This window comes from Solanum lycopersicum, chromosome 1 (assembly GCF_036512215.1).
Source record: "Solanum lycopersicum chromosome 1, SLM_r2.1".
NCBI lineage: Eukaryota > Viridiplantae > Streptophyta > Magnoliopsida > Solanales > Solanaceae > Solanum > Solanum lycopersicum.
In genome coordinates, this window is record NC_090800.1 from 60,203,627 (window position 1) to 60,214,449 (window position 10,823).

Below are 10,823 nucleotides of genomic sequence, written 5' to 3' on the forward strand. Positions count from 1 at the left end.
TCCCAAATAGCATGAGCAGTAAATTTCTCACATTCATGTATGAGGTCATCAACACACAATTAACTATTATTCCATGTGCAGTGGAGTAAGCTTTTTTCCAAGCTTTGTAAGCTTCAAGATTCCTTCTGTGTTGTGCAGTATTACCCTCTTCTGCTTGATTAAAATCATGATTTATACCTTCTGGAGTATTTTGGTCTTCCAGTACATATCATATTTTACGACTCCAAATGTTGTAATTGTCATCTTTAAGTTTTTCACTTTCGTTTAATTTAACAATGATACTTTTGTATGTCGCTTTGATTTCTTGATAGAGTTTGTGTCGCCTTTGAGACAATAATATTTATTATTTCACGCTCTCGAAAATGTGCCTTAGACAACTTGCTCTTCTACCTTATTTCTTTGCTCGATTTTGAGAACTCCCACTTGCAATGATTTAAGCATATTCCTATTCAGCCATATCTGAAATGAGAATAAAACAAAAATATGGTTAATACTATTTAATGTGACAACATATGTCCCAAATTTCTCATAAAAGACGAGAAACTATTTAAGGAATATAAAAGCTAAGCGAATCTATCAAGAACAATTTTAATACACATAATTAAAATTATAATATAGTAAAAAAACAATTGATCACTAGTCTTTGTGAAATAAAGAAGATAATACAAAGTCTATTTCCCAAAAAGATTGACTATAAATCCTTCTTCTTTTTTTAAATCCTATCCATTGTACAAATACAATAATTAATATCTTATGTAAATTGGTATGAGTGTCACATCAGATGACAAAAGTGTTTTTGTAATTCTCTATTAATATCTAGCAGAAAAGAAGCAACTTACGTCTTTCTTTAAAAAAAATTAAGTCCTCCATAGTACTATTATAAAAGCATGTGTACTAGTCTCCTTATTCTAAAAGGGCATGGTATGAGTGTCACATCAAATGACAAAAGTGTTTTTGTAATTCTCTATTAATATCTAGCAGAAAAGAAGCAACTTACGTCTTTCTTTAAAAAAAATTAAGTCCTCCATAGTACTATTATAAAAGCATGTGTACTAGTCTCCTTATTCTAAAAGGGCTTTTTTTTTTTTTATTTGACCTCTTCCAACAAAGAAAGTACAAAAAAATAAATAGTACAAGATCATATAAAACCATAACAATCCTTTTCCTTTACTACTCTTTATCTTATTCAACTTTTCATCTTATATCTAGATTAAAAACTTTTTTTAAAAAAACAGCAAAACGCTCATTCACGATAGAGAACAAAATTATTCTCTATCCTTTTCTTCATCCACGACAGAGTAAAAAAATTATTTTTTGTCCAAAATAAAAAAAAAAGTTGATCATCTTTAATTGTTTCCCAACAAAGAATGAAACTAAAGACACTTCATTGTTAGAATATCAAGTTGAAGAATGAAGGTATGTTCTTAGATTTACGATCAATTTTAATTTTTTTCTAACATATGAATCGACTTCATCATAGTTTCAAAGAAAATATATATTGATCTTCATATAAATATTCTTGACACAATATACTGATCTTAATTCATCATAGTTTTAAAGATCTACATATAAATATGCTGATATATATATATATATATATATATATATATATATATATATATATATATATATAATCTGAAGTGTTAAAAAAATACTTAATTTAAAAATAAGAGAATATTAACGTTGGAACAGTTACATATAGTTATTCCTGACCCTTATTAAATTAATATTATCTTCTTCTTTTTCCTTCTTTTTTTTATTCAGAAAAACAATTTTGGGTTAGATCGGGTCAGGTCGGTCCACATCGGTGATTCAAATCCAAAACTTACATTATCAAAACCACATACATTTAGTGGTTGATTACATTTTACTTCAGAAATTTTCTCAATTATAAAAAAATTGAATTTTTCATTGCCAGATTGTTCGACACATTACAAATAATACATTACTTTATGGAATGGATGTATCCAAGAGAGGATAGGAATTTATATGAGAGTTGATATGTATCTGAGAATGGGATTGATTACAAGAAAGGACAGGATGTATACAAGAATGTATAGGGATGTATCTGAGAGGGAAAGATTCTATCCGAGCGAGAGGGGATAGGAATGTATCCGACAGGGAATTTTTTAAACGGAAAAGGCTCAAAACTATCCTTAAACTATTTGAAATAGCTCATATATACCCTTAAACTTTATTTCGGCTCAAAACTACCCTTCCCGTCATACTATTGGGTCAAAAGTACTCTTCTTATTAATGGAAGTTGTTAAATGCCACGTGAATGTCATATGGATGTCACATTGCATGCCAATAGGATGCCACTGTCACATAAACTAAATAGAAAGGGTTAAAATACCCGTAAACTATACGAAATAGCTCATATTTACGCTTGAACAATATTTCGGCTCAAAACTACCCTTTCCGTCAAACTATTGGATCAAAAGTACCCTTCTTATCAACAGAAGTTGTTAAGTGTCATGTGGATGTCACATTGCATGCCAATAAGGTTCCACTGCCACATAGACAAACTCCCTAAATCCTAATTGCTTCCTCAGTCATTTCATTATTTCAGAAATGATATATTCACCGGTTCTCCCTAAATTCGCGGCTAGGATTTTATACTTTTCTTCGTGGCTGGGTTTCAAAGTGAATATTCATGCTTGTAGGTTAGTAAATCTTTTTTCTTATTTTATTATGTTTAAGATTTCAAAGCATAATAGTTAGTATTTCACAACTTTCCCCTAATTTTGCAGCTAAGGTTTCGTAGCTTTCTTCGGGGCTGAGTTTCAAAGTGGATATTCATGGTTGTAGGTTAGTAAATATTTTTTCTTATTTTATTATGTTTACAATTTCAAAGTATGATAGTTAGAATTTCACAACTTTCCCATGATTTCGCGGCCAAGGTTTCATAACTTTCTTCGGAGCTAAGTTTCAAAGTGAATTTTCGTCGTTGTAAACATTATAAAATAAGAAAAAAGTTTACCAAGGAAAAAAATGTGAAACCTTAGCCGCGAAATGAGGGAGAATGGTGAAATCGTTTCTGGAAAATAATGAAATGAGGGGAAAATGAGTAATTAAGATTTAGGGATTTAGTCAATATGACACATGTGGAATTTAACAACTTTCGCTAATAAGAAGGTCACTTTTGACCCAATAGTTTGATGGAAGGGTAGTTTTGAGACGAAATATAGTTTAGGGGTAAATATGAGCTATTTCGAATAGTTTAAAGGTACTTTTGACCCTTTTTCTTTTAGTTATGTGGCAGTATAAATTTATTAGGGTTTCATGTGGCATCCAAATGACATTTAACAATTTCCGTTAATTAGAATGACACTTTTGACCCAATAGTTTGACGGGAATGATAATTTTAAAACAAAATATAATTTAAGGGTATATATGAGCTATCTCAGATAGTTTAAGGGTATTTTTGACACTTTTTTATTTTTTTAAATGATAGAAAATTCTAGAGATTATAATATTTAAGTTGTGTATTTATATAATTTTTATTAAATATCATCTATATATAACTTATTCTACGACTCTTACGTGATTTGTACGTAAAATGACAGTTTTTAGTGCAATATTATTAATACTGACCCGGCCGGCCGATAATTCACGAAACAACGCTAGTGCATTGAGTTGAGAAATGATTTTTATAAATAAAAAATAAACATCTTTCAGAAAAAAAAAATCTTAAAATTGAAAACAACAATTGTGAAGGACTACATAAACAAATCTCTCAATACCAACAAAAAAACAATTTATACCTTGAGACAAAATAAATTAAATACAAAAGTAGACCAATGACTAGACCGGTTTGCAAGTTACACTCTTCATTTTGTTTAGTTGTCATAAAAAAATTTTAGTGTTAAATAATATAAATTTTAATAAATATTTTAAGATATATTTTTTTATCTTATAGATATAAAAAAAAATACAATATATAATACTTTTCATATATTTTTAAAAAATCTAAAATTTTATTTTAAATATAATTTAATTTAATTCTAAAAAAATAATCAAATTAACTTTTGAAAAGCACATAAACATAACTAAAAAGGAACCAGGGAGGGAAGTATAATGTTTTCCCTACCTACTTATTTGACTTTTTATGCTTGACTAAATCCAAAGTCTGGTTATTGATGAAACGGAGTATTTGTTGTTATAACATCATATCTATTAGAAACGATTTTAAAAAATAAAAAATCATAAGTATCAGTCGTATATATGACGCTCGTTAAACAAACTATTGTCCAATAGGATATATAATTTATTAAAATAATAATTATTATAAGAATACTGACTTGTCATTGACCAGCAATACCTTTAGAAAAGTTCTCTACAATATAAATACTTGCACACTACACAAGTTCATCAAAAGGAAACAAATCCAAGAAAATTGCATATCAATATATTTGATGATGGTTCCCAAAAAAGTTCAATTTCTCATTTTCTTATATCTCTTTACAGTTACTTTCGCTTCCACGGAGGAAGCAATTACCATCCTAAAATGGAAAGCAACTTTCAAGAACCAGATTAATTCCTTATTGGCTTCATGGACTCAGAGTTCAAATACATGTGGGGATTGGTATGGAGTTATGTGTTTAATGGTAGGGTAAGCAAGGTGAAGGTGCTCATGTCATTGGTACACTCTATGATTTTCCATTTTCGACTCTCTCTTTTCTTGAATATGTTGATCTTAGTGTGAATAATCTCTCTTGAACTATTCCACCTGAAATTAGTAATCTCACTAATCTTGTCTATCTAGACTTGCACACCAATATGATTTCAGGCACAATTCCATTACAAATCGGCTCACTAGCAAAGCTCCAGAACGTTAACATCTATGACAACCTTTTAAATGGTTCCGTTCCTAGCTCATTGAGTAAGTTGACCAACTTGTCTATTTTGTCTCCTTATCAAAATAATCTTTCTGGCTCGATTCCTACTGAAATAAGTTATTTAAGGTCTCTTACTTCTCTAGATTTGGGTATTAATTCTCTAAATGGTTCTATTCCTACTTCATTGGAAAATTTGACCAGCCTTTCTATTTTGTATCTTAATCAGAATAATCTTTCTAGCTCCATTCCTGAAGAAATAGGTTACTTAAATGTCTCTTAGTCAACTAGATTTGGCTAAAAATTCTTTAAGTGGTGCTATTCCTGCTTCATTGGGGAATTTTACCAGCCTTTTTATTATGTACTTTCATCAGAATAACCTTTCTAGCTCCATTCCTAAAGAAATAGGTTACTTAAGGTCTCTTAGTCAACTAGTTTTGGCTCTAAATTCTTTAAGTGGTGCTATTCCTGCTTCATTGGGGAATTTTACCAACCTTTCTATTTTGTACCTTTATCAAAATAACCTTTATGGCTCCATTCCTGAAGAAATAGGTTATGTAAGGACTCTTGGTTATTTAGATTTCTCTACTAATTTACTTAGTGGTTCTATTCCTACTTCTTTGGGAAATTTGAATGAGTTGTATCTTTTGTCTCTTTTTTCTAACAACCTTTCTGGTTCGATTCCAAGTGAGTTGGGAAATATAGGAAGACTTGTTACTATGTATTTAGTTACAAATCAACTCATTGGTTCAATTTCAGATTCCTTTGGCAACATGAGAAATTTGCAATGGATGTATCTCCACAACAACAATTTTACTGAGAAAATTCCTTCATCTTTCTGTAATTTAATGAAATTGGAAGCGGTGTATTCGCGGAGAAACAACTTGAGGGGAGAAATTCCAAAATGTCTAGTTAATATCAGTAGACTCGAGGTATTGAAATAGAATATAATAATCTTGGTGATGATATCTCTCCATCTATTTGCAATCTAACATCACTAAGGATTTTAGATTTGGATCGAAACAATTTGAAGGGAGCTATTCCACAATATTTTGGCTACATGAGTGGTCATCTTGAGGGTTTAGATATCCACCAAAACAATCTTTATGGGACTCTTCCAGAAATTTCTAGCAATGGAAGTGTACTCAGAAGCTTACACTTAATTAGAAGGGAAAATCCCCGATCTTTAGCCTATTGCAAAAACTTGGAAATTTTGATTTAGGAGACAATCACTTCAACGACACATTTCCAATATGGTTTGAGACTTTATCAAATCTGAAAGTTTTAAGCTTGAGATTGAACAAATCTTATGGGCCAATTAGAGCTTTAAGTAATGAAAACATGTTTTCTGAGCTTTGAATCTAGATCTCTCTTACAATGCTTTCACAGAAAACTTGCCGTCTAGTCTATTTCAAAATTTGAAAGCCATGAGGACAATTGATCAAACAACGAATGTACCAACAGATCTTGGTAAATCTGGAGAGAGATATTACAATGCTTCTGTTACATTTTCAACGAAGGGAATGGAGTATGAACTGAATGGAATTTCGACACTTTTCAAGACTATCGATCTTTCAAGTAACAAATTTGAAGGACATATTCCAAGTAGTTTGGGAGATCTCATTGCACTTTGGGTGCTAAATTTGTCTCATAACAGATTTCAAGGTAATATACCACCATCACTTGAAAGTTTATCTTTAGTCGAATCATTGGATCTTTCGTTCAACCAGCTTTCAGGAGAGATACCACAACAACTTGTTGTCCTACATTTCTTTCATTCTTAAATCTCTCTCACAATCATCTCCAAGGATGCATTCCTCGAGGACATAAATTTGATACATTTCAAAATAATTCATATGAAGGTAATGATGGATTACAAGGATTCACAGTTTAGAAAGGTTGTGGAAGTAATTGAACACCGGAGACAAATAATAGCGATTATATATGAGTTAGATGATGAAGAAAGCAATTCTGAGTTTCTAAATGATTTTCGAAAAGCTGCTCTTATGGGAATATGGAAGTGCGCTATGTATTGGAGTATCTATTATATATATCATGATCTCAACTGGAATTTTTAAATGGCTTGCTGTTGGGAAAGACAAGGCACTAACAAAGAATGCCTGACAGGATAACAGTGGAAGAATACCCAAGTCTATACTTTCCCTTTTCGATTTGAACCAAGAGAAAACAAACAACCACAAGCAATATGATAGTAAGGCAGAAAGTAATTCAACCAAACAAATATAACAAGGCAATGATAAACCAATCACACAAGACACCAAGATTTACGTGGAAAACCCTTCGATGTGAAGAGTAAAAAACCACGGGACCAAAAGCTCCACTATAATCACCAAGAGTTACAATATTGTTCTCCAAAATTGGCCACAAAACAAGTGCCAAACAACGAGCAACAACAAAATAAGATTGCACCAAATCTAGAGAATTAAAGGAACAAAATCACCAATTTCGCAGCTACTATTCACGACAGCAAAACTGAAGCTGCAGACCACCAAATCCAACTCTGTCAGTTCCTAATCAAAGATTGAGATGAAGATAATATGCTGTCCAAAAATCAGCTCAATCGGACAAGAAACGAAGCGGGAATCGCAATTTGAAGTTGGTTGTTATGGCTGAAATTTGACTGCGAAAATCTGCTCTTTTTCTCTCTTTTTGGCTGCTAAAAAACTCTCTGTGTATTTGAAAATAAGACCCTAAATAGGTTTATATTTGCCTCATAAGAATGGGCCTATGGGCAAATATGGGTTGGTCCAAATTGGGCTTTTATTTATCCACATAGGAAGGGAAAAAAGACCCATAACCCAACACTTGCAATAATTTTTAGAAAGATGGAACACAAATTAAAATTGTTATGCGACAAATAATGAAGAAGTAAGTCAAAGGTAAGTGCTTGTTTGATCTTTGGTTATATCAACAACTAATTGAATGATCTACCAAAGCATATTTCTCTTTCCAAAATCAATTAGTAGAAGCAATAAAAATGGATTATGTTTCAAAATAAAGGTAAGACTTAATTTTCTCTTTGAGTAAAAATAAAAATCAAATGCTAATACATAGACAAATTCGAATATGCAGGTGCTCGGAGGAACATTTGGTTGAATACTCATGAGAAATGTAATGTCATGAACTTTAATTATATATCAAACTAGGGAACATGTCCGCTCTTCGCGCGCGGATTAATTAATATGTGGTAGGAAATTTTTTCTTGTCGATGTATTATATGATTATATTATTTAAGCATATCATTTTGTTTTCATTTGAAATGATGATACATGAACTTTAGTATCTATTTAATGAGAATAATACATTGTTAATGAATAAACTTAGAATATATACTCTGTTAAAAAGTTTGTTTTATTGCTAAAATATATATAGATTTACATCAAATACGGCATATCATTATTTATTAGATGATGCTTAGAGAATATATTTTCTGATCATAATTTATATTGATTATTTGGGGGCGATCCTTATTTGTCTTATCTATTGTAGTACTTCTGTATAAGTTTCAGGAATTGAAAGAAGGTTAATGTTGAACGATGATGTTTTTTACCTTAGGAACTAAAATAAATTAAAAAAAAACATTTGTTTTTGTGAAGGTGAGTACTCTAACTTCTGAGACAGATCAACTTTTAAGAATCACTGAAATTATCATGCTTAGTTGCACTCATCATGTCGAGCTCCAACATAGAGAACCCAAATTAGTAATAACGCCTAAAATATAACACAACTCCTCCCATTTCCATCTTGTTAAGCATGAATAGGTCTTTGCAATACTCAATGCAGTTCACTTAATAAGATTCCTTCTTGCCTTTTCCTATCCGATTACCTGATTTTTTTTAATAATCTGCAATATGTTGTTATCCTCTTCAACAACATAAACCCAAAATTGATTGTAACAACAAGTACTTATATGTGTTTAGTCTTAGTCTTAAAGGAAACTTATGGAAAACAATTATAAGAACTAAGTCATCCATGAGTCAACACCTACTTGAAACTATTCCTCAAATGCAACTGGCGGAAGGAAATTACAAGTAACTATGTTATTTTTTCGGAAGTTATCTCGTGGATGGGGTGGAAACCATCATTTGACAGGTGTATAAATACCTAAAGCATCTCCTCTTCAACAACACAAATCCAAAAGTGAATGTGACATCAAATACCCCTATGTGTTAAGTTTTATAGTTAAAGACAACTTATCAAAGACAATTTTAAGAAACTAAGTCATCCATGATTAAATATCCACTTAAATTACAGTTTATGTTAGCACCTCAATGTCTTCATTCCAATACTGATAAATAATATGCATCTCCATACATTCTCATGTATTTAACACTTCCCATTCTAATTTGATGAAAAACTACCAGCCGGGAAGTATTAACTCATTTTAATTTTGCAATAATAAGTGGCTGTAAAATGAATAGTAGGAAAGAGTACAACTCTGTACGTACGGCTAGATACCAAGCACCAAAGGAATGAATTGAGCAACATGGGAACTGATATAGGGATATATAATTGAAGAAGAAACATATCTGATTTTGTTGACAGTGACATCATATGCAAACAACGAAATAGATTAATAATATAAGTTGTCTAAGGTTGGGTAAAACCATACAAGTATGAAAATCATCACTACGCACAACATGGAGCTACTTATTAAACTAAAATTAAAATGGCAAAAGGACGAAATAACTTAACTAAGCTCAAAGGTGGCTAGTTATTATACTAAAGTGTAAATTATAATAGGACAAAACAACTAAAATTAGCTCAAAAAAGCAGAAAACAATCAGAAGCAACAACTATCGCTCTACTTCTTCAACTTATTTGTGTGATGAACACTTATTCCTCGTCATTTATGACCAACAATAATCCTTTACTTCTTGACCTTATTTGTGTCTTGAACGCTTAATTCCTCATCATCTATGATTAGGTTTCTTCGTTTTCTACTCTAGCACCATTAGTTACATGTACTTCATCCCCATAATCTTCCAAGTCAGTCAACAATACATCAACAAATACCTGATTGTTCTTCAAAAAGTAAATTTATCAACATATTTATTATAAACCATATTAATCCTTAAAGTGATTTGAATTTTTATATTAAACATTAAATGTAATTACCATATGTTTGGTCAAACCGTTGGTTCCCTGATCTTTTGGGTCGGTTTCATTTTTGGATAAGTTCTTCCCCTGGAAGAAGAACAGTATGAAAAATAAATTACAAAGTAATCATAATTGTAAATTACAAATTTATAGTCTATATTGCAATACCTTTTCTTCTTTCCTTAGTTTGTATTGTACTTCCAAATTATCATCTGGAATCCAAAGCTTTGATATTGTAAAATTCTCAAGACCTTCTTTCAAATTATAGTGATTTAATCTCAGTTTAAAAACAAATTATTTCCCGCAAAGGCTTTGGACTTGGACAGGAACATCATTGTTAGTTGTAGTAAGCTTGTTGAACAACTTGTGAGCAGATGTATCAAGGAGTTTCTCAGCCACCGCATTAAATAAGATAAAAGTAGTGTCTCCGGTCCTATCTGTCACTTTTAGGTGTATCTTGTACCTATGTTTACATAATAAGTTAGATTCATTCACAACATATACAAACCTAATACACAGTCCTTCGTAAATGGTTACCTGACCAAAGGAAATTTGCAATCTTTATTGCAGTTGTGGCATCGATAAATACTATTTGTTGGTTCAATCTTCTTCGAGCACACATTACATGAAATGTAGTACCAACCAAAATAGTTATGTATTTCTATTATCTTGCTCTTCACTGTAACAATGTATTCCTGCAATTTTAATTAATTATCATGAAATAGTGTAATGATCATGTTTAAATGGTAAACCAATAATATGAGAATCCTAATAAGAAAAGAACCTTAGTTCAGAGCTCCACTCAGCCTCCAGCAACTCCTTAATGTCCATACAGTTCAAAAACATCTCTTCCTCACGAGGAAG

The 10,823-nt window shown here is 31.2% G+C and overlaps 1 pseudogene; it reads left to right on the top strand.

The window, feature by feature from the left end:
- The first annotated feature begins 1,207 nt into the window (after positions 1–1,207).
- On the top strand, positions 1,208–7,112 carry LOC101267736 (receptor-like protein 9DC3; annotated as a pseudogene).
- Positions 7,113–10,823: the final 3,711 nt, after the last annotated feature.